Source organism: Meles meles, chromosome 2 (genome assembly GCF_922984935.1).
Source record: "Meles meles chromosome 2, mMelMel3.1 paternal haplotype, whole genome shotgun sequence".
Taxonomy (NCBI): domain Eukaryota; kingdom Metazoa; phylum Chordata; class Mammalia; order Carnivora; family Mustelidae; genus Meles; species Meles meles.
Window position 1 is genome coordinate 190,405,171 of NC_060067.1, and position 24,370 is coordinate 190,429,540.

The following is a 24,370-nucleotide window of genomic DNA, read 5'->3' on the forward strand; positions in this document are numbered from 1 at the left end:
AAGAGTGCAAAAAAAGTTCTAAATTCTCTAAAATCTAATGAATACTTGTCATTTTCTGACTTTTTGATGGTGATAATTCTAACACATATGAGGTGATATCTCAGTGTGGTTTTTATTTTCACTTAACTGATAAATAGTGGCGTTGAGCATCTTTTCATATGCTTCTTGGCCATTTGTCTGTCTTCTTTGGACAAATATCTAGTAAGTCCTTTGCTCATTTTGTAGATTTCAGGTAGTTTCTTTTTCTGTTGTTGTCTTTCTCTTTAAAGAAATGATATAAAGATTATATTATCTACGAACAGAGATCATTTTATTTCTTCTTTTCTAATTTGGATACCATTTGTTTCTTTTTCTTGCCAAATTATTATGGCCAGGGTTTCCAGTATCATGTTGATTAGAATGGCAAAAGTAGGCAATTGCAACATAAATGTATTAAATCATTATGTTCTGTATTTTAAGTTTACATCACATTGCATGCCAAATATATCTCAGTAAAAAAACTTTTTTAAAGACAAGATGTACCCAAAGAGATCTGTCCTGGTACCCATTACCAGATCACCCAACACCACACAATCTAAGTACCACGGAAAGCAGGGCAGGGTCCTGGATTGACAAATGGGGCTCCCAGATTTTTTGTTGGTTCTCCTAGCCACCATTCCACAAAAACAAGGAACAGATGCCTCTAAACCTGCAACCGTGGGATCACAGGGGACCTAAGGAATGGGTAAACAAAGAAGTGGGAAAGGGCTACAACTCAGCAGCCGCCAGAAAAAAAAAAAAAGAAAGAAAGAAAGAAAGAGGAAATTATATTTGCCTTGTTCTTGTTCTTAGTTGAAAAACTTCCAGGCTTTCATCATCGATTATGATGTTAGTTGTGGGCTTTCCATATTATGGCCTTTATCATGGGGAGCAATTTCCTTCTCTTCCTAGTTTGTTGAGTTTCATGGTTACCATGAAGATTACATGAAACATTTTATGGTTTTAACAATCTATTTTAAACTGATAACAACTTAATTTCAGTCACAAACAAAAACTCTTCTCCTTTACATTTCCCTCTCCACTGATGTTATTAGTATCACAGATTTACATATTTTTAGTTTCTTCCTCCTCTTCCTCCTCCTCCTCCTCCTCTTCTTCTTCTTCTTCTTCTTCCTCCTTTTTTTCATTTCAATTTCAGCTATTCTTGGCTTTGCACTTGCCTGGGGTACTAAAAATTCTAAACTGCTTTATGGAGTTTTCATAAAGGTTTTTTTGGACTATACAGTGTTGTTAACTCAGTGAGTCTTTGGGGAATGAGGCCCCGGGCTTCCTATTCTACCATCTGTCTAATGTCACTCTTGTAAGTCTGCTTTGAAACACACTTTTTTCTTGATAAAAGTTGGGGGATAAAATTTTTATATACTTTCCAGCAAAAACATTATGTGATGCTGCTATATCAAATTAACTGCAAAATAACACATGTTTAAGACTGCAGATGTTTATTTCTCATTTTACAATATGTTCATTGTATGTTGGTTGATGACAGCAGGGAGAGTAAAGAGATGAGTGGTTTCACCTACTGATTTAAAACCTAGGGTGATAGAATTTTGACCAATTATAATGCTGACAATAAAACATATGGCTTCTCTGGTCACCAGAATATGAGAGAAGAGTACCCAGCAAGCTCAAATATATTTTCAACAGCCCCCCATTGGAAGTACTACATATTATTTTGCTCACAGCACAAGGCCCAGAATTAACAGATTCAGTCTAACTCTATATGAGTCTAGGAAACATGTGTCAATATATATTTAAATATATTTAAATTTAGAATATTGTTAATTAGTGAGCTAAGGATTTAACTCAAGAAATTGGTGTGTGTTGGGGGTAGGGGTGTGTGGCTAACACAGCAAACTACAACTCCCTGGGGAAAAAAAAAAGGAAAGAAATAAAAGAAATTAATGAAATATAAAAAGAATTAGGAGAGACTGCAACAAAATTAAAACCTGGCTATCTATAGAGTTTAAAAAAATAAATACATCTATTTTGAGTTTAAGTAAGAAGAAGAAAGGAAAAAAGAAACAGATGATATTAAGAATGAAAATGGCCATAGTTAAAGATGGAGAAGAAATTTTAAGTCATAAGCTATACTTAAAACAGACCTTAATCTAATAATTTAAAATTTTAGATGTGGCAAAGAAACTATGCTTTGTATTCTATAAATCAAAATCAAAATGAAGTGAGAGCTTCTGGGGGAAAATTACTCTGTCTCTATTCAGTCAATATTTTGCATGGGCAAAAAATGAATGGATAATAAAACCAATGCATTGGTGATGACATTTTCAATATGTACAAATAATAACTGTATAGATCTTATTGACACTGTTTTTTAAAATTGGTGTATGTTTTCATATTCCAAAATATTTTCATCAGCTTACATGGAAAAAGATTGTATTGCAATAAGCTTCCATTTCCAGGAATGATGAATAAACAGGAATAAATGCTATGCTCCGAAAACCAGAAAATTTTACTAAATATGTTTTAAAAAATGATTTTAAAACATTGGAAAATGGGCAATATAGGATTGCAATCTGCAAGAACACATGATGAGAACTATGACTGATGGCCCTAAATTTCTGCCTAGTGGCAATTTCTGGGCTGTAATGCAAAAAAAAAAAAAAAGGTGAAACTCAAGCAGAGTCCAGTAGTCTCACTGAGGTAAAGAGACATCTCACTAACTAATGGAGACAGACATCAGAGTTGTGAAGACTAAGGCAGCTAAAAATATGCAGGAAATTGTACTGGAGAAAAAGGAGTTAAACAAAGATCACCCCCTCCCATCAGATTTCAATAGATTTCCATTCAGTCTTCAAACATTAATCTGCACATGCCTAGAGTGAACACACACAGCATGCAGCAAAAAAGCAACTTCTGGGGGTGGGGGGAGAACACATATGGGTGCACTATAAATGGAATAACTCCTGGAACTCACGCAAGACTAGAAAACATTCAAGTCTGCAATAGATAGAATGGAAAAAACTAGATAAATGAATATATGAGATGTTCCTTAGTAATGTGTGAGTAGCATGGCTAAATTAGCCTGAGAATGTGGTCTACTCTGGACCACCCACTGAAGAGCTTAACGAGTCTTCAAATCTATCAGACTGATATACATGTAACTTAACATCCTGACAGGATAAAATGCAACGCCCCTTTAAAGAAAACAACCAGTTCAAGCATTCAATAACCTTAAAGTTGGGATGTCTCACAGCTATTAAAAAATCTCAAGACTGGCAAAGAAGCAGAACATCTGATTTACACCCAGGAGAAAAGTTGGTCACTAGAAATGGACCCCAAAATGGCAGAGATCATGAAATGGCAGAAAAGAACTTCAAGAGAGCTATTATAAATATATTAGACAAAGACTTTACATGCTTTACAAAAATTAAGTCAAAATGGATCACAGATCTAATGCAAAACACAGAAGTGTAAAATCCTTAGAAGACAGCATAGGAAAATGGGATTGATGATGATCTTTTATATAAAATACCAAAGGCACAGTCCACAAAAGAAAGGATTGATAAGCTGGTTTACATTAAAAAAGTTTTTCCTCCCTGTCTGCAAAAGATACTCTCAAGAAAATGAAAGACAAGCCACAGACTCAGAAAGTATTTGTAAAAGATATATCCGGTAAGAGACTGTTGTCTAAAATATACTAAGAAATTTTAAAACTCAAAAATAAAAGAGCAAATAACCTGATTAAAAATGAACCAAAGACCATAACTGACACCTCACCAAAGGAGATATACAGACGGTGAATAAGCAAATATAAAACATTCCTTATCATATGTCATCAGAGAAATGCAAATTACAACAGTAAGATACCATTATGTACCTATTAGAATGGCTGAAATCTGGAACACTGACAGCCCCAAATACCGTGAAGGATATAGAGGAATAGGAATTCTCTTTCACTGTTGGTGGCAATACAATACAATACAGCCACTTGGGAAGATAATTAATGTCTTAAAAAACTAAATATACTCTTACCATATGATCCAGCAATTGCCCTCCTTGGTATTTACCTAAAAGAACTGAACCCCTGTCACATAACACCTATGCATGGATACTTACAGCAGCTCTATTCAAAATTGCTAAAACTTAGAAGCAATCACGGTGATCATTAGGTAAATGGATAAATAAACTGTGGCAAATCAGGCAATGAAATATTATCCAGCATTAAAAAGAAATGAGTTATTGAGACATGGCAAGCCATGGGAGAAACTTAAATACATATTACTAAGTGAAAGAAACCAAACTGCAAAGGTTGTATGCTGCTTGATTCCTGTTCTATGACATTCTGGAAGAGGCAAAACTATGGAGATGATAGAAAGATCAGTGGTTGCCAGGGATTAAGGGAGAGCGAAGATTGAATAGGCAGAGCACAGGGGATATTTTTAGGGCACTAAAAGTACTATAGAGGCAGATACATGTCATTATACATTTGTCCAAACCCATGGAATGTACAACACCAACAGTGAACCATAATATAAACTATGGACTCAAGGTGATAATGATGTGTCAATGTAGGTTCATGAAATTTAATGAATATGCCATTTTGGCAGGGGATGTTGACAATGGAAGAAATTATGCAGGTGTGGAGGCAGAGAGTGTACGAGGACATCTCTGTGCCTTGCTGTCAATTTTGCTGTGAACCTAAAACTGCTCTAAAGAATAAGGATTATTTTTAAAAGTTTATATGATTAAATATTATAATTAAATTGATCTCATTAGAATGACACAAATCAACATGGATTAGTCTTAAAGCATAATGTCAAATGATGAATGAAAACATTTGCAGAAGGATAGATGCCATCATGATAAGATAAACTAAAATAATAATGTTTTATATATAGATATATCCATTTGAGGGAAACCATAATGATGAAAATGAAATGAAAGAATGCAAAATGATGAAAGGCACAAAATTTCACTGAAGCATCACTTCTGAAGGAAAAAGTAGATTGGCTTTGTCAGGGTCAAGAGAGAACATTAGCTGCATAGCTAAGGCTCAGCAGAAGTTTTACTACTGTTAATTTCATTGTTTGTTTCAATGTGTGTTATACTAATTTGTATAAATGAACACATTATACCCATTAGATATGTAAAATTATATGATTTCTATTACATTATAAAAAAATAAAAAAATAAAAACATTATAAAATATATTTTAGAAAACCAATTTTCAAACAAAACAAAAAAGATTAAATTGTAGATGCTTAAGATAGCTTTAGTAAATCAAATGAGTCCTCATTTCTTTTCTGAAAGAACTCACAATTATCCTACAGTTGTGTAATAAAGTCGAGCATAGTTAAATTTAACCTCAGTTAGGAACTTATTTCAAACTGATTAATCAACTAAGTAAACTTCTTTATTTAACTATGGATTTTTTAACAGCTCCTAGTGAGACCTTTCAGAGGACACCAGCTGTAAAATGTTGAAGTTCTCAGAAAATTTCTTCTTTTTTGTGCAAGGCTTTTGTCTTCTCTTCACTACTAATCAAGTTGAGGAGAACTGGGGGACACTGTGTATTTCGTTTTTATTTTTCCCTTCTCTTAATAAAAGGAAGACATATCTCTTGTTTCACAATGTTCCTTGGGTGGCTTTCAACACCACCCTCTTTCAGAATTAGTTCTGCAGGGGGTAAATAGTTTCATCCTACTTTGATCCCCTTTTAAACTCTTTCCAACTGCACATTATATGACACTTGTCCAGACTCTTAGTGAAATGAGCCATTTTGCATTTTATTAACGATGTAGCTTAAGTAGCCTCTTATCAGCATTATAGACACTTAGGTGCTAAGTGTGCTTCTAGCCCATGATTTGAGGTTCAGTCCATGATCACATATACTTTAGGATTTTTACTTTCAATGACTAATCACATCATAGGTAGATTTTAAATTATCTGGAATATATTGTAGCATTCTTTCCAGTGCATGTGTAGCATTTATTTCCAATGAGACTACATAGAATAAAATAAAAAATCTATTGTTCTATAAAACCATAGTTCTGTTAGTCAGATTTACTTTGTAATATATAATAAAGTATTGATTGTGCTAATCTTGACTAGCTCTAAATGTAAGCCAAATATCTAATTTCTAAAGTTAATTGGATCATTTTACATGTTGGGAAACTTAGAGTCACAAACTGGTCCAACACATTTATGCCATAGAGTTTGTGTTTCATTTCATTATGAACAAAAATTGGAAATTTCTGGTATCCTGGAGATTTCAAATTTAGAGCTTTGAAATACATGAGAGCAAGTACTGTGTACATTTAGGTGTTCTGGATTCTCTTTGGTTCTGGATTCTGATACAGAGAGATCATGAAGGAACTTTACTGAGGCATGTACTAGGAACAGCTGTAGGGCAATGAGGAAACCAGGATTGATTAGATGGAGAAGCTGAGCTCTGCATGAGAAACATTGATGTGGAAGACACACATATTTTCATAGAGTTTATTATCCAGCCTCTGGAATGCATATATCTTCACATGATCTCCAATGTACTTCCTAATTCTTGCTGATCCAAAATTAAGAGAATGTCATTGATAGACTGGACTAATGTAGTACCATAGAGAAAATCTAATTGGGCCAGTTCCTTTCAGATAATAACTATGAGAAAACGCAGGAGAATCAATATAGTTCTGAACAACACTATAAACAGATAATTTCATAGTATGCAAAACTTTTCAACTACTCCTTCCTGATAGGTATGGATAAAATTCTGCCGGGTTCTTAACTGCATTACCATACACTCGGGGGTATAGCTCAGGGGTAGAGCATTTGACTGCATTACCATACACTCAAGGCTATGTTATCCAGTCTAGCACAGATAGCCTATCTGTCATCATGAGTATGTGTGGGGCTACTATGTGGTTACTCTGCATTCGTCCTTTGTCATCACCCAGAATCCAGGATCCAGATTGGTGAATTAAGTGGAGATATAGTGAAGACCATAAAGCTGCATCATTTGAATCATTAAAGGAAAGAACACTAATATCTGTCACTCTTCCTGGGTGCAATATTGTTTTTGATTTACTAGTTTGGCCAGACTTACAATGCCACTACAATACCTCTTACCCCACAGGCCAAAAAACAGGTGTGATGTTCCTCCAAGTGCATGATTTGTATATTCCACCTATACACTGGACCAAAGAAATGTCCACCCCATAGGCACATGCACCCAACAAACCTATTGTGAACCAAACTTTTCAGGATTCCATTTACTATCTGGTTCCCATAATTTCAGTGTTTAATGAGAGGGCTATTGATCATGCTTTGATTCCCCCAGTGAACATCTCATATTTCGCATCCAGAAGTCTTAGAAATGGCTGGGTATTCTTCTTTCCCAGCTATAGTTAGCCCAATGAATGTCATAGTTCCTTTGGGGAAGTATTGGGGGAATCACTTTAGCAAACATTTGCTGTGATATTACAGGTTCTTCCTGATGGCAATGGTTCTGGGTCTGAAAACTTGTTCAGGTCCAGAAACTAAGCAATAAATTCTGACTTTTTATTGCAGTAGTGGACTTAAGATTCTTGACATCCTAAATTTATTTTGCATCCCAAATTGTTTGTTATGCATTTTCAGCAACTCTTACATTGTCTGCCCATATCTCCTGCTCTCAGGTACACCATGATCTGAGACCTATATCCAGAGCTTGATGCAGGTCAATTCTCTTGGACTATGACTTTCATGATATATGTGTCCATCTCATTACCTATGATTAAGTATCACTGCCTATACTTTATTATTTTAAGATTCTATCTTCCACAGTTCTGTAACAATATCTCATACCATTAGGTCCAGTCTAAAAAGGATAGTCACCCCTGAACTTCTTAAAATCGTGGTAGCACTCTCACCAGCATAAAACTTTAAAGTGTTGGTAAATGTAGGTTTTTTTAGGCCTTCATATGGAACATAGTTAACTGATAGATTTTCTAGTCTTAGGTAGTGTACCTACTCTAGTCTGCCTATTTCTCTAAGATATTATTGTCTTATTCCACCATCTACCATCAAATGTCTTATCTTTCCACTTCATTAAGTGTGCTTCGTTTTTTTTTTTAGTTTTCTAAGACATCCTAGCAACATGTTATCACTTGCTCGTAAGGTTCTTCCCTAGATATTAAGTGCTAGACTGCAGTTGAGTGTCTTCACGTCAGTAAATTCTTCCTTGCATCTTCAAGGTCCAATACCATGCATTCGTCTTCTAATTCCTGCTGATACATGTTAGCTAGGTCCCACATTTGGTATACCTTACGTCTTCCATTAGCTGATCCAGTATTTTGTCAATTGACTTATGTTGTGACTTGACCTTAACTACCATTCTAGTGACCAGGAGGAAATCTAAGAGTATGCAAGGCAGAGGCTTCTGCACTGTTTTTATAGTAATAGGGTGTCAGAGAGGTAGTGTTCACCTTCAGTACAAAAAAGACCCAGTGCTCTCAACTTTCAAGGTTCTCAAATGCATTGACCTAGATATCCCATTCCAAATTTGTTTCCTACTCCATCCAAATTAAGGCCATGACCCGGTATAACAGACTTGCTGGGATTGATAATTAAATCTTTCCTAGAGATCAGCTACCTTTAAAATTAAGCCCTGCTCTTAATCCTCAGTTTTTTCTGTCCTCTGAATGAAAAAGATCAAATTCTCTTTATACACTGCCAAAAAGTCTTTTGACTTTCACATTTTGCCTTAAATTGGTGATTAATCATATTCAGCTTTTCATTGCCTTTTTTAAATGCATTGATCTTACCCAGCAACAACCATCTGCTTTCTTAATCCTTAGAATTATTTCTTCCCCCATACTTCTCAAACAAATAAGAGTAAGTACATTCCATTCAGTTAAGAACTAGTGAGAATTTTAACAATTGCACACCAAAGCATTTCAGGGAAAGACCAAAGATCAGGTCTTTATTGCTATCTAGCCAGTAGGTGATGCATTTAGCAAATCTCATTTTATGCCTCTTTCCTTGGACAATTTCTGATACCAACCATCTTAGATAAGTTTCTCTGGAGAGTCTAAGAAGAGATTTGTTTGCACTGGAAATTACATGCAGGAACAATGTATGTAAGAATACAGTGATAGCAGCTTTGGGCAAAGGGGAAATTCAGACCGTACTGTAGTTGTAACAGAGGCCCCAAAACATGTCTTGGTGAAATTAGGATCTGGTATGGCCTTTCAGATTATGGCAAGGTCTTTGCACCCACTATATCAACCAGTCGTTGGCTATGGACTGTCCTGGGGGAAAATACATGAATATGGATGAAGCAGCTTTCTTTGGCTGAGGGCCATCCCTGATAGCAGAAGGTATCTGTCAGTCATTAGCACCATTAGCATCCACTAGAGTGCCTCACACCACAGCATCTACTTAAATACCAATATAAAAATTAGAGAAATATATTTTCTTTTTGTCTTTGGTATGAACAAACAAAAGACATTAAGGTAACTAGATTTGGACTTATAGCCCAGGATCAATCTTAATTAGTTTGTATTAACAAATCTTTGCTTTCTTGTGAAAGCCACTAGATGGCACACAAGAGCAAAGAGGCAATGGTGGAAATAGTTACATTCTTTTTCACTCTATGGTCTAAACCACATACTTATACCATAGAATCATTTATGTGCATATATTGAAAACCTCAGTTTATTATTTGGTAGATTTTCTGTTTTGACAAAGCTGATTCCTAGCATGCTTAGCCCACATTTATGCTGTAAGGTTATTAATATAATGAGAAATGGTTAAAAAATCACATAATGATGACCAGTACAACCACAACATATTCAAAAGACCAGTATACCTAGAACAGAGAAAACAAGGGTAAAGTGGTAAGAAATGAGATATGATGGGTGCCTGGGTGGCTCAGCGGGTTAAGCCTCTGCTTTCGGCTCAGGTCATGATCTCAGGGTCCTGGGATCGAGTCCCACATTGGGCTATCTGCTCAGCGGGGAGCCTGCTTCCTCCTCTCTCTCTGCCTACTTGTGATCTCTCTCTGTCAAATAAATAAATAGAATCTTTAAAATAAATAAATAATAAGCTGAGTACATATAGGGGTCCCAAGCATTTTTTTTTTTTTTTACATTTTACATTGACCATGTTAGTCTGTGCTTCTGGGTAAAACGAACACAATTCTAAAATTTTTCATGTGATTATGAAAACAGATTAATATGAAGAGCCTTTCTTCTCTGGATGAAATCCAAATATCTATTTACAAAATGCAATTTACAATGGAAATTGATCTGCCTTTCTTTTCTTTACAAAATAACCTCCATTATGGGCTTAACAAATTGGGCTGGATTGACAATTCTATTGAGCCATGTTAGAAGATTAGAAGCAGAGAAATTACATTTCATTATTTCTATCATTTCTCTTTGCTTGTGTATGTCATCCACTGGTTTCTATGAGGGAGGAGGAAGAGAATATCCTTAGGTGACCTACACAGTCTTTCAAAGGGTCATCAAAGTGATTTGGTACAAAGAGATTCTTTTTTTTTTTAATGAGTTTTTTCTTTTTTTTTAAGATTTTATTTATTCTTTTGACAGATAGAGATCACAAGTAGGCAGAGAGGCAGGCAGAGAGAGAGGAGGAAGCAGGCTCCTGGCCAAGCAGAGAACCTGATGCGCGGCTCAATCCCAGGATGCTGGGATCATGACCTGAGCTGAAGGCAGAGGCTTTAACCCACTGAGCCACCCAGGCGCCCCAGTACAAAGAGATTCTTTTAGTCCCTGAAAAACTCTCTAAGCGGGGGCCTGACCTTTCGGGAAAAAGATCATTTCTTTATTTTTTTATGAGCAAGATAGTTGTTCAGGAGTGGCAGTCTTCATTCAACTAAAAGAGGCTTAACAAATAAGACCTGTCTCAAGATCTGTCTGTGACAGTAGCTATCCGTGCCAAGAATGCTGGGCACTTTTGAGCTAATTGTTATCTTGTGACTTTACTTTGGAAGGCAAAATTATTTTGCGCCATAAGAAATAAACTTGGGATTTTTTTTTTTAAGTGTAGTTTTATTTTAGAATCTTTATGATCTTTCAGGGCTAGAGAAAAAAAGTGAAAAAGAGGCATCTTGTGTATAAACCTCTTTTGAAAGAAGGCTAATAGATTAATAAATATATAAGGACAGAATAACAACAAGTGTCATATCATCCACATTTTTTTTAAAGATTTTATTTATTTATTTGACAGACAGAGATCACAAGTAGGCAGCAAGACAGGAAGAGAGAGAGGGGTAAACAGGCTCCCTGCCAAGCAGAGAGCCCGATGCGGGGCTCGATCCCAGGACCCTGAGATCATGACCTGAGCTAAAGGCAGAGGCTTAACCCACTGAGCCACCCAGGTGCCCCCATCCCCATATTTTTGAGGATTTGAGAGAGTAAAGGACTTTCCATGTGGCCTGGTGATCCAAGTGTCTGGAAACTTTGATGCAAAAAATAAAATGAAACATAAAAATTTGCTAGCAAGATGAGATGGGACAGAATAAAAGTTGGAGCATAAATCTACAATTGTGAAATAAGAGTAGGTACAAAGCAGTAAAAAGTAGCATCTAAATCAGGGACAAATAGAAAAGAAGGCAATATTGTTTCATTAAGTGCTCAGAGGTGTTGTACAAATAAAATATGTTTTCTAATATGTCATAGGGGTAAAGAAATTGGATTTGCATCATGAATGTTTTCCTGTTCCTCTGGCCACAAAAGATATCAGAGCAACTTGGGAAAGGAGTCTGTAATATTTAGTCTGGTGGTCACTGAATGATCAACCTCATAATCCAAACACATAAGCACAATGAAACAAACTAATAGGAGATATAAAAGTAAAAATACCTTATAAGTTGTCACTGGAGCAGTAAACTGTGTGTAGGGACTCAGTTAAGACAGCAAGCTCTGAGAATTTTACTGAAAAATTCAGTATGTTTCATCTCATATCTACTAGATGGTGCCCAAACTTATAAACACAACTTCACCCTTTTTGAAATGGGTGGGAAGTCATAAAGAAGGGAAGCATTCAGTAAAATGCACATCGATCAGAATAAGACTTAAAGAACACTTGCACGGTGAAGGACAAAATGTCTAGGGCATTAAAAACCTTAGTAAAGGGCGCCTGGGTGGCTCAGTGGGTTAAGCCGCTGCCTTCCACTCAGGTCATGATCCCAGCGTCCTGGGATCGAGTCCCGCATCGAGCTCTCTGCTCAGCGGGGAGCCTGCTTCTACCCTACTCCCTCTCTCTCTCTGCCTGCCTCTCTGCCTACTTGTGATCTCTGTCTGTCAAATAAATAAATAAAATCTTTAAAAAAAAAAAACCTTAGTAAAGAAGGAAAGGCTGGGGAATCTTGATTTCTAGGAAGGAATTGCACCTGTGTTGAAATTAAATTTGCATGTTAGTAGTATGCGAGAATGTAAGACCTAGATTGTTCTAATAACAAATGATAGAGCGGAGACAAAATTGCAACTCTCTAGGATATGCTAATCAAGAAGAGGAAATGGAAATTCAGGTTGGGCGTTTGGCCTATCAGAAGGTAGAGCCGGTAAATTCCCTCCCCCTTTGTTTGACCTCATAACTTTTCTGTGGTCTCAAAGTACTTGAGTTAGAGAGCCATGAGTTTAGTTTTATTATCTTCTTTTTCTATTCTTGGCAATCCTGCAATTTAGAGTCGGTTATAGGTATTAGCATCAGCTAATGGGGTTTTTTGCCTACTGTTAAAGATGGATCATAATTATTCTTGAGTCTTAAGTTATGAAATGTATTCCAAGCAGCCACTGCTGTTTCAAAAATACTTTCAGAAGCATTATCAAAGCCAAATTATTTTAATTAGAAATTGCTTTGTTCTTGTCTTATACTAAACTGTCTTTTCTTATTCTGCTTATCATTAATAATTTTAGTTGAGCACTTTCATTCTATGGAATCTCATAAGCAGCGTTAGCCTAAATAAATGCTTCTGTGGTAAGGTTGGTGGAGAGAAGAAACTCTCTTTCAAGATCAGTTGGGGTACGGACTGTTGGGAGAAAAAAAAATTATCTTGGTATTTCCATTTAAGGATTATAACTTTATAACTTTTTCCTAGGAGTCTTTGAGATGCCCCATTCACTATGTGTGTATGTATTACAGAGTTCCTCCCTCATAAACTGAAGGAGATCGTTGAGCCAGACGCATTTTAATTTATTCTTCTGAGGTTCTCAGTTTTATCTAATGCTACATACTGTTTAGTTATGTATCTCTGAGTTGCCAACTTCTTTCCCAAGGAACATAAAAATACTGTCACCATAGTATATTTAAATATAATAAGCAGGGGTCGTATAGATGGTATATATACTTGCTAGCAGATTTTCTCTGTATTTCAGTTCAAACTAAATTACACACACAGGCACACACAATAGCATCTATAAATAGATACTTTTTACACTGGAGCGACTTGGACATGGAAACAATTCTATTCATTTAACAGGAGGCCTGGAATTCTAACACAGAATAAACGCACACTGCATTTTCTTACTGTTTTAATGGTTATTTTTTAAAGGAAATGTAAATAATAAGAAAAAACCTAATGTTTAGTTATTGGTAGAATTGTGTCCCACAAAATAATGTGTTGAGATCTGAATATCTAGTACCTGAGAATCTGCCTTTGTTTGGAATTGGTGTCATTGCAGATGTAATTACTTAAGATGAGGTCATATTGTTGCCGAGAGAGTCCTTAATCCAGTATGGCTGGTGTCCTTCTTAGAGAGGAGAAGAGATACAGAGATGCAGAGCTGCAGAGACATAGTCACACAAGAGAGACACCATGTGAGAGATTGAACGAGGCATCTAGAAACCCAGAAATATCAGGAAACCAGCAGAATCTAGGAAGAGGCAAGGAAGAATGCTTCTCTGCAGGTTTCAGAGAGAGTATGACTCTGGGATATGTCAATTTTGGACTTCTAGCCTCCAGAACTGAGAGACAATAAAGTGGTGTTGTTTTAAGCCACTCTGGGGTACTTTGTTAAGGCAGCCCCAGTCAACAAACACATGGATTAACTATTTGCTTGCTGTTTCCCATGGTCTTCTTCCTTTTGTGTAGATCCATATTTCAATCTGGTGTCCTTCTCCTTTGGCCTGAAGGGTTTCCTTTAACGTTTCTCTTAACATGGGTCTGCGGGTGAAGAATCATTTCAGTTTTTGAATTTCTGAAAAGAAGTCTTAAATTTGCCTTCATTTTTACAAGGAGTTTCACTGAAGATAGAGTTCTAGGGTGATAGTTTTGCTTTGTTTTTCCCCCTCGCAATATTCTAAGATGTTGCATTGTTGCAGATCTCTCCTTCTTTCTTGGATTGCTCCGACAGAAATTCTGCCACAATTTTAGGTCTGTTCGTCTGTATGTAATGTGTCATTTTTGCCATTTGCTTTCAGATTTCTCTTTATCACTGGTTTTGAGCAATTTGGAGATTATATGTACTGGTGCCATTTTCCTGTGCTTGGATTTTATCAGAGTCTCTTGTATGTGGGGATACACTTTTCCACAAATTCAGAAACAGTATGGAGATCACTTCCTCAAATATGTTTTCTGTACACATCCTCCCCTTCTTTTGTGGACTCCATTTATACATGGGTTCTGTTGCTCTGCTCAATTATCTAATTAGTGTTTCATTTTGGATAATTTCTATTGCTATGTCCTTATCCAGTGAATTTTTTGTTTTCACTTTGTATTTCTGAGTTACTTTTCATTGATTGCTTTCTTCCTCTCCTTTTCATGGTTTATATTTTCCTACTTCTGTGTATGCCTGGTTGTTTTTTATTGAATGTCAAATATTTTGAACTTTAACTTCTTATATGGAAGGTATTTCTATAGTCCTATAAATATTCTTGAGTTTGTTTTGAGTTACAGTTACTTAGAAAATTTTTGATGATTTGGGGTTTTGTTTTTAAGATTTGTTAGGTATGACTGAAGAAGTGTTCACTTTAGTGTTGATTATTCCCCACTACTGAGCCCAGAGCCTTACAGGTATTCTACCCAGTGGTCCATGAATTGTGAAGTTTCCGTGTCACTTCACAAAGACATGTAAGAACTTTGAAAGGCACAAAAAAATTACTGAAAATTTAAAGAAATCATAGAAAAGTAAAGAAATATACAATGTTCATGGACTGGAAGATTCAATAACATTGAAATATTAATTCCCTCAATATTTATGTATCAGTTCAACTGAATCCCAACCAAATTGTGCCAATAAATTTGACATCTTAGAAAAACTGAACAAATTCCTTTAAAGGTACAAGATTTTTATAGAAAAAACAGGATGTTTCTAATTGTTTTAGTAAAAACTCGGAAGACCTAGAACAGCCAAAATAATTTTGAAGCAAGAGAATTAAGTACACTTCTGAATTTCAGTAATCAAGTGCAATAATCATGATCATGTGGTATTGCCATATGGATAGACATATAGATCAGTGCAACAGAATGGAGAGTGCAGAAATAGATATACGCATATATGGTCAATGCCTTTCAGCAAAGGTGCTAATATAATCCAATGGATAAAGGATTGCTTTTTAATATATTTTTCCTGAACAACTGTATATCCACATAGAAACAATAAACCTTGACCCTTTACTGTCAATATGAACAAAAAAATTTTTAGAAATATACTTAAATATAAAAGTCTGTGAATTAACGACCAAACATTTAAAAAGACATTTTTCCAAAGACGATATTTGAAATAAATTCATAAACGGTCATTCAATATCAGTAGTAATTAGTGTTGGTGTTGGTGAGGATAAGAAGCATCCGGAACTCATGTATTATTGGTGGGAATGTAAAATAGTACAACCATTTTAGAATATTCTTTGGCATTTTCTTTAAAGCTTAACCATATGCTTGCCATATGGCAGAGTCATTCTCCTAAGTATTACCTAAGAAAAATAAAAACATATGTCACAAGAATTCATATATACGATATCTATATTAGCTTTATTAACATAACCAAAAGTGAAACCAACCAAAATATCAATCAACAGATGAATAGATAAATATGTTTTAATGTATACATAAAACAGAACTTTACCTAGAAGCAAAAAGGGGATGAACTACTTATACACATGACAACCTGGATAAATGTCATAAACATTATGGTGAGTGAAATAAGACAGATTTGAGTATATATTGTACGATTTCCTTTTTTTGAAACTCTAGGGGGAAGATTAATCTGTAGTGACAGAAAGCAGATCAGCTTTTGTTAAGCCAGTGGTGGGTATGAGGTGCTGAGTGAGGAAGAGGCACCTTGTTGGGGTCATTTAAATGTTCCATATCTTCATAGTGACAGTTGTTTCACAGCAATATACCTTTAACAAAACTTACAAAGTGTCTTAAAAATATTCTGATTCTCTTGGGCCTCCACAGTCTCTAAGATAGATTGAAATGGGTGTCAGGCCTGGGTCCCAAGAGCTCAGGGTCACCTGAGGATCTAACTCTGTCCCTTCTCTGGGAGGTGGGGTGAGTGAGCGAGCTAGCTTTGAGCCCAGTGAAGACCTCTCTGGCCCCAGTGGTATTCTGTTAATTTTGGGGGAGAACAAGTGTGAGGGTGCTACCTCCCAAGGACTCCAGAAACTGAGCTTCCACAGCCTGAGTCAGACAGCTGTCTCCCTTCTCTGCCCAGCACTTCCAGCATTAGAGCACTCAATGCCACAAACAGGAAGGGGGGGGGTCCCATTCCATGGTCTCTCTTGTCCGTTCCATCATCTAGGGATCCAAGAATCAACCCCATGAAGGCATAAATTTTTTGCATATAAATCATATTTCCAATAAAACTGACAAAAATAGTATACCATTTCATGCCCATCAAGTTTACAAGTGTACTGGCAAGGATGTGAGGAAACTGGAAAACTTGCACCTGCTAGTAAGGTTGTAAAATGGTACAACCAACAGAAAAATTTCCCAATATCTAGTATATCTAAATTTGTCATAATTTATGACCCAGGAATCCCACTCCTAATTGTACGGTCTTGTGAGTCTCTCACTCATATTATACTCCAGAAATAAAAATCAAATATTTTCACTGAAGCATTCTAAGTATAAACAAATTACTAGGAATTTATCTGGTTTTCAATAGTGAAATGAGTAAGTAAGTTATGGTATTTTCATACAAAGGAAGACCATACAGCAGAAATGAGTGCTCTAAATCTTCAAAATGAAAAGATCTGGAAAATATAATATTGAGTATTAAAAAAAAGCATAAAATGCTAGATAAAATAAAGGCAGCAGAAAGAACTAGGCAAGCTAATAGAGTAAAGGGAATTTTGTTTTAAATGATAGAGTTATTATAACTTCTTTATATCAGCGTGATACTGACCCAAAAGGAAGGGAAAAATTTAATGTTGCAGAATGAAAGTGAAGGGAGGGGCAATTTCAGGAGCTGCATTCTTCAGTATGGATTCAGTGCACAAAAGGAGAGCAAGGATTTCATAAACCTTAATGGTGTTATCTTATTTATGCCATGTATATAAAACCTTTAAGTTAGAAAAGAAATTTAAATTGAAAAATGTAAAAATTAATGTCAAAGTAAACAAACATCATTTTGGTTGAAGATACATTCAAAATGAAAGATGAGACAAAAAATGAGATGGCTCGCTGAAGGAAATTTTTACTAGATATGAGAATTTGGATTTCACAAGTGTAGTAATAAGGAGACACTGTAGATTACTGCCACTCAGAAAGCATTGCTTTTAAATATTCTCCTAGGTTATATCCTTCCAATTAAAAATTTTGCAGATTCAGGTTTATGAAAATACCTGAGGCAAAGCTTTTGCAAACATAATCCATTTAAGACTAGGCTTTGAGCCCTTCCCACATTGGTCTTAACTTGCATTAGTTAAAACACAGAAATATCAGGATTACCAGTGAATAGTTATAGCTTTATGGGGATATGTAGGGTTAAATTAGGATAATTAATGTACCAGTACATTTAGATTCTCAACCTATTGATATGTGGTTAATTAAGAAAGCTTCACCCTCAATTAGTTCTTGGATGAAACCTAAATGTAGAGGCAGAAACATTGCTTAAGTGATTAGGAAGATCCAGTTGTACTTCTGGTCTCATATTATTCAACAAGCTTGTAAAAAAAACTGGGTGCATACATAGGAACTATAGTTACATTTGTTAAAGATAATAAACCGAAGCAGTTATTTTAGACATTTAATAGGCCAATGATCCACCCATTTTAGTGTCTCCCTTATGTAGAACAAAGCCTACTTCAAATTCTTCCTTTAAAGTTTATTTTTATAATATTTTGTGTAATAAATCCCGAAGGTTTGGAGGAGAAAGATTAATAAGCTAAATATATGTTCTATTTTTTAATTTGCTTCAAAATATACATTTACATGGCAAACTATGATAGTGCTGAAGAAACCGTCATATGCTACAGAAATGGACTAATATTGCTGTTCTCAAGGATTTCCAAATGATTGTATGTGAGAAGTAAACGCTTTTATTCTTAATAAAGCTTAAAGACCCCTTTGGGGACTATAAGAACTATGAATGTATGTGAGCACCACGCATTATCTATATACGGATCCACTATATCTTACATATCTTTACATACTGCTGCATTTTTTTCAATTATCTGTGAAATACAAAATTAGTAAAATAACATTTTAAAAGATTTTAAATAGAGAATAGGTTTTAATAAGTGATTTATCCAAAAACAAAACAAAACAAATAGCCTTAAAATGTAATTGCTATCAACTGGATGATTAACAAATTTATTTTTTAATTTTATACTGGGAGCTGCACCCACTCTAAATCACATACTCTCAATTACGATTGCATCATAATAAGACTGCGCACTGGTATTGCCTTCTCCCATAGCCGTATGATCGTGTTACTAAATCTTATTTAATTTCTTCTGTAATGAAGTGGTCACCAGTCCCAAATATCTCTTAAATCCATGTCTCATGTCCCATTTTTACTGGATCTGCCCTAAAGACCCTCCATGTATCTCACTTATGGATTCTACTCGCTATGTAGCCCTCTCACACAACACATACTAGATGAATCTAACATAAGGATTCTCTACAGTCAGTTAGTATTTAATATTTGGTATGATTATCTTGCTTCATTAGTCTGAATCAGTCATATTTTATGCTGTGTCTGTAGGGTGTTTTTCAGCAAACTTTACCTGCTTTACACATACCTGATGGATTAAAAAAAACAAATAGCATCTCTCTTGGTATGTGAGTGAGTGGCCTGTGGCAGTTACAGCCTACATTTATTCATTCATCAAATACACATTCATTTTTTGATTATTTAACATATTTCAAGAGTGGCCTGGGTATTAGGAATACAAAGTGAATAAGACAGTTCCTGTCCTTATAAACAATGAAACACATATTTTCAATATAGTTGGATGACTTAGATAAGGGACATTTAAAAAAAATACTTTGAACACAGGTTGCAAGATGAAGAAATGTTAGCCCTGTTGTAGACAAGTGGGTTAACAAAATTCCAGGTAGACAGAAATAGTTTATGCAAAGGCATAGAGGAGAAACAGCGAGTTATAGTAGTCTCACCTTATCCACAGCGAGAGGCTCTTAAGACTCCCCAGGGGATGGCTGAACACATAGATAGTACTGAACCCTGAATGTGCTATATTTTTTCCATACATAAAGTTTAAGTGATAAAGTTAAATGATAAAGTTTAACTTATAAGAGCACAATAAGAGATTAACAACAGTAACTAATACTAGAACAATTATAACAAGATAGAGTAATAAGTTATGTGACTGTGAGCACTCAAAATATCTTATTGTACTGTACTTGCCCTTTCTCTCTTTGTATTGAATGAGATGAGAAAATACCTATGTGAAGAGATCAAATGAGGTGAATTACCAAGGCTTTGTGACATAGCATTAAGCTACCATTTGACCTTCTGATGATATGTCAGAAGGTCGACCATCTGCGCCCAGGGTTGGTCAACCAAGGTTGACTGTGGGTAGCTGAAATTTCAGAAAGCAAAACTGTGAATCATGGGGACTACTGTACAAGTACATTGGTGTGGCTAGAATGAGGCAGAGGTAGAGTTTTACTGGGACAATCAGCAAAGTTGGAAAAATTGGCAAGGACCAGACAGAGAAACCCCTTTATGCGTTTATGAAAATGGGCTCTTATGCCAATGGCAAGAAGGAACCATTACATGATTTTAAGGTCATGACTGACATGGTTAGATTTGGTTAGATTTGGTTTTGCTTTTTAAAAATATCCTGGTTGTGTTTAGTAGCGTGGATTTGAGAAAGAAATGCTGAGGGCAGGGCATCCTTTGAGGAAGCTACCATGGGAAACATGAGAACAATAATGAAAAGTTATAAGAAAATGGAGGCAGAGAGGACAGTGTTCACAAAACTGGATACTCAACTGGAGGCAGGCACGTTTGCTGATGCAAATTGGGGAGCAGATTTGAAAGCATTAGATCAGTGAATAAAATCTAAGTTTTGGTGGTAGACATGTTAATTTGAAGTGCTGGTGATAACCTAAATGAAAGGCACAATAAGCAATTAAATATGCAAATCTATAGTCAGAATGGGGACCATTCACCAACTCAACCCAAATGTGCAATGGCCCGTGTCTAACACAGCATCACCAAGCTGGAGGCAGAGGCATAAATGCAACGAGGATTGCTATTTCTGGCCACATCTCCATTTCAAGGGGACAGTTTACTGCTGTTGCCAGAAGGGTCAGCATTCCACTGACTTCTCAATGTTTCCATTTCTTTGGCGGCGCAAATTTCTCCACCTTAAATCATCAGACAAATTAATCTCTGAGGCTGCTTCTTCCACGGCAGCAGTATTCTTTCAGTCTTGGCAACCACAGGAGCTGTTCCTGATAATGCCAGCTAAAGGACAAGCAGTTTAACAGTGTGTTCTGATACCCATTTCATTTGAACAAATGAAGAAGCAGGGTTGTGGTTGGTAATTTGTTTATACAGCATAAAAAATACATCAGAATAAGGGTACTGGATTTTGCAAGTCTGAAACATGTGATGACCTTCAGGAAAGACTGAATTTCTTTGTTGCTGTTTTAGGGAAGAGATAGCCATTTTGATGTAGCCAGGGGATGATTTAATGCATTGCTAATGTGTTTAACTCCAACAAAACCAATCCATATTCCCCCAATATCCCATTATTAGGAAAACTTTAGCAAAGATGAAACATTTTTCTCTGAAGAACCCTGGTATTATAACAAGATAATTTGATGAGTGCTGGGTTGACAATGTTAGGATATGGAGACCATCTTACATATTTTTGACTCAACCTGAATTTCTAAACTATCTGGTCATAATAACATCCCTTGTATGTATTAGACACAGACTGAATCAAACCCAGATCTCTCTGCCAAGTTTTCAAACCCTTTCATGATCTAGCCCCAGAGGCAGACTTACCATGATGGTAATGAAGTTTAATACTCAGGACTCCCCACTTGCCCATAAGGAAGACCCTGACCCCCAGCACATTGTTGTTAATATGAAATTAACAACAATGAAGCTTTTTTTCTCTTTTTTTCTTTCTTTTTTTTTTTTTTTTGCCTAGTTTTAGGGTTGCTGCCCTTTCTGCCCCTTCCTCCCTTTTGTCATACTTGCCTTCATGTCAGGTGGTGTTGAAATGACGAGGGATTTGGGGGATCCTGCTAAAGGGAAGGTGAGCTGACAGCAGGACATTTTCTTTGTGTGTAGTGGGGTGTTTCTGTGCAATTCAAAGTCACTATTGTGCGTAATTAAGTTATCGCCAGCCACCAAGGAGAAGAATGGCCTCCAGGAATACTTCCGCCACCCACTGCACCAACTCAGCCAGTATCAGTGACAAGGAATGCAGGGTCAGGTGATACATAGATGTCCTACAGCGCCTGCAATCAAAATATGAGCGTAGTGGAGGAGAAACAAGGTTGAAATGTACTGAGGAACATTTTGTGTAGGATTTTCCAATCCTCAGTAATTTAAAACTGTAAGTAGAGGATTTATTTCTCATGGGTCCCTCATCTAACTCATCAATAATAAAGAGCAAAATGTTCAGGCTACAGGAAAGGTAGAACGATCTTCCTACCTTTCCTGTACAAAATGATACTTCAAAATCATTATCATGTGAAGAGGCAATTCTAGAGGATTAAGCCAAATCATGTAGGAATAAAAAGAGTGTCATAGAGGCATGTCTGGCACAAAGTAACAAAAATATTATACCATTTTTCTGGATTTTCATGAGCTTTTCAGATTTGTGGTTTGTTGTAGTTACTTTTCTTAATCCAAGTATTTCATGTCATAGCTGAGACAATACACAATCGTCTTGTCAAATCAGACTCCTAGAATTCCGATATCGTACCTCACAAATAATTGTATAGATTAAGCAGTTGTGTGAGGCAGTGACAAAGCAGACGAATAGCTAGGACTTCTCAGGCTACTCCCCAGAGACGTTGTTCTCACGTTTGGGTCCAAGTTAATAAGGATATCAACAGGCTATGTGTGCAGTCCCCTCACTTCTAGAGAAACCCACTTGAACCTAACACAACTCCATTTTATACGTAAATAGTTCATGAGACATTTTCCAGCAAATTCGTAGACTCCAAGTTTATTTATGATAAGGGCTCTATAAAACCTACTTCCTTGTGCGTGTGTTTAAGAATGCCCGGTGACTTTCCACCCTTAGAATGCTTTTGAATATGCCCTTGTCACTTTATCATTGATTTTGTTGGCTTCTCCATCTCTTCTCCACCAGATTGCTTTGACATCACCCAAGATATGACGGGTATTTCTCACCTAAGTCTTCTCTGATGTGGGTAGTGTTCACTGCTGCCTGGTCATAAGCTGACAGCTTTTTCTAAGGGTCCACAATGAGCAGCAGTTTCAGACAGTTTACAAATGCAAAACCCAAGCTGTCTTCACCATGTTCGATTTCTGCCAAAGGTTATGGTCTATATATGATTCATGCCTAGTTATGGTTCATAATAACCAAATGGGACTGCCTATATCATCTTCTCAAACTATTTAATCTTTATTTCTATTCATGATCCTTTTTCTAGCCTGCTTGCCTCCCCTCCCTCCTCCCATTCCTCCCTCCCTCCCTCGTCCCTCCTTACCTCTTTTCTCCCTCCTTCCCTCCCTCCCTCCCTCCCTTCCTTCCTCTTATAACCTATTGACTTTGTGAAGAGGGGCCATCAGGATCCGAGAAGAGGAATATTATTTCACCAAAACCTAAAGAGTCCTGCTGACCTTCTAGTGTCTTCCTTATTGACAGGGTCTGAGAACGTATTTGTTAGTTATGGGAATGTCTTCAGTTGTTCCGGTCTATGTAATTCCCAGGAATTTCACAGACAAAGCTGAATCTGGAATTTTAGCTGGATAGGTCAGCCAGCCTCTATCTGTCCTCCAGAGCCTCTTCATCTGAGGCATCAATGATAATCATGTCATCAGTGCAGCATACTAACGTGCTCTCATGGTTATCAAGTTCAAGTCCTACCTCATTAAATTGTGGCCAGATGCCTGAGAATTCATACTTCCCTGTATCAAAACAGTGTATTCATGCTGATTTCCATCCCACAAGACTGCAAACTGCACCTGGCTGAACTCCAAATCTGGTATGAAAAGAACACATCAGCCAAGTAGGTAACATCATACCAGTCCCCATTGGACTATGCACCTCCTGGGTAGTCTCTATTGTGTCAAGTACAGCTGAAGCAATCAAAGGAACCACCTTGGCTAATGCTCACTAGTCTAGTATTAACCTCTAAACACTGTCTTCCATAGGTACTGGCCAGACAGGACTATTACAAAGCGAGAGGGGGATTAAAACTCCCACCTCAACCATTCCTTAATGAGAGCAGCAATTTTGTTTCTCTCTTAGAATTCCCCATAGCTTAATATTTATCACTAGGAAGCCTTGATTCCCAAGTTTCCCATTTACCATGGCTGATTAAAATTGCATGAAAGATGGATTTAGCAATTTTTTTTTTTTTTGGTAAAGAATAACATCCCTGATATGCACATAATACCCATCCCAAGCATGGATTCAGGGAAAGGGAAAGAAATTATCCATATCCAGTCATGGTTTCCAAATTGTAATTCTACCCTACCTTGGTTTCCTCCAGCTGTACCTCTAATCCTCCTAGGTTTACCGCCATGCCATATAGAGTACCATTCTACATTCTTCCCCCCCACCACCCAAACATAGGAATTATTTCACACTGGGCACACATATATAATATTCTTAAGAACGCTTTTCTTACCAGACCCAGGCCACTTGACCTAATCATTCCATACAGTCTAAAATCTCTTGCTAGAGATTAAGCAAGCAGATCTTGGTCTCTGGGTCCGTGTTTTTCAGAATTTATGGCTTA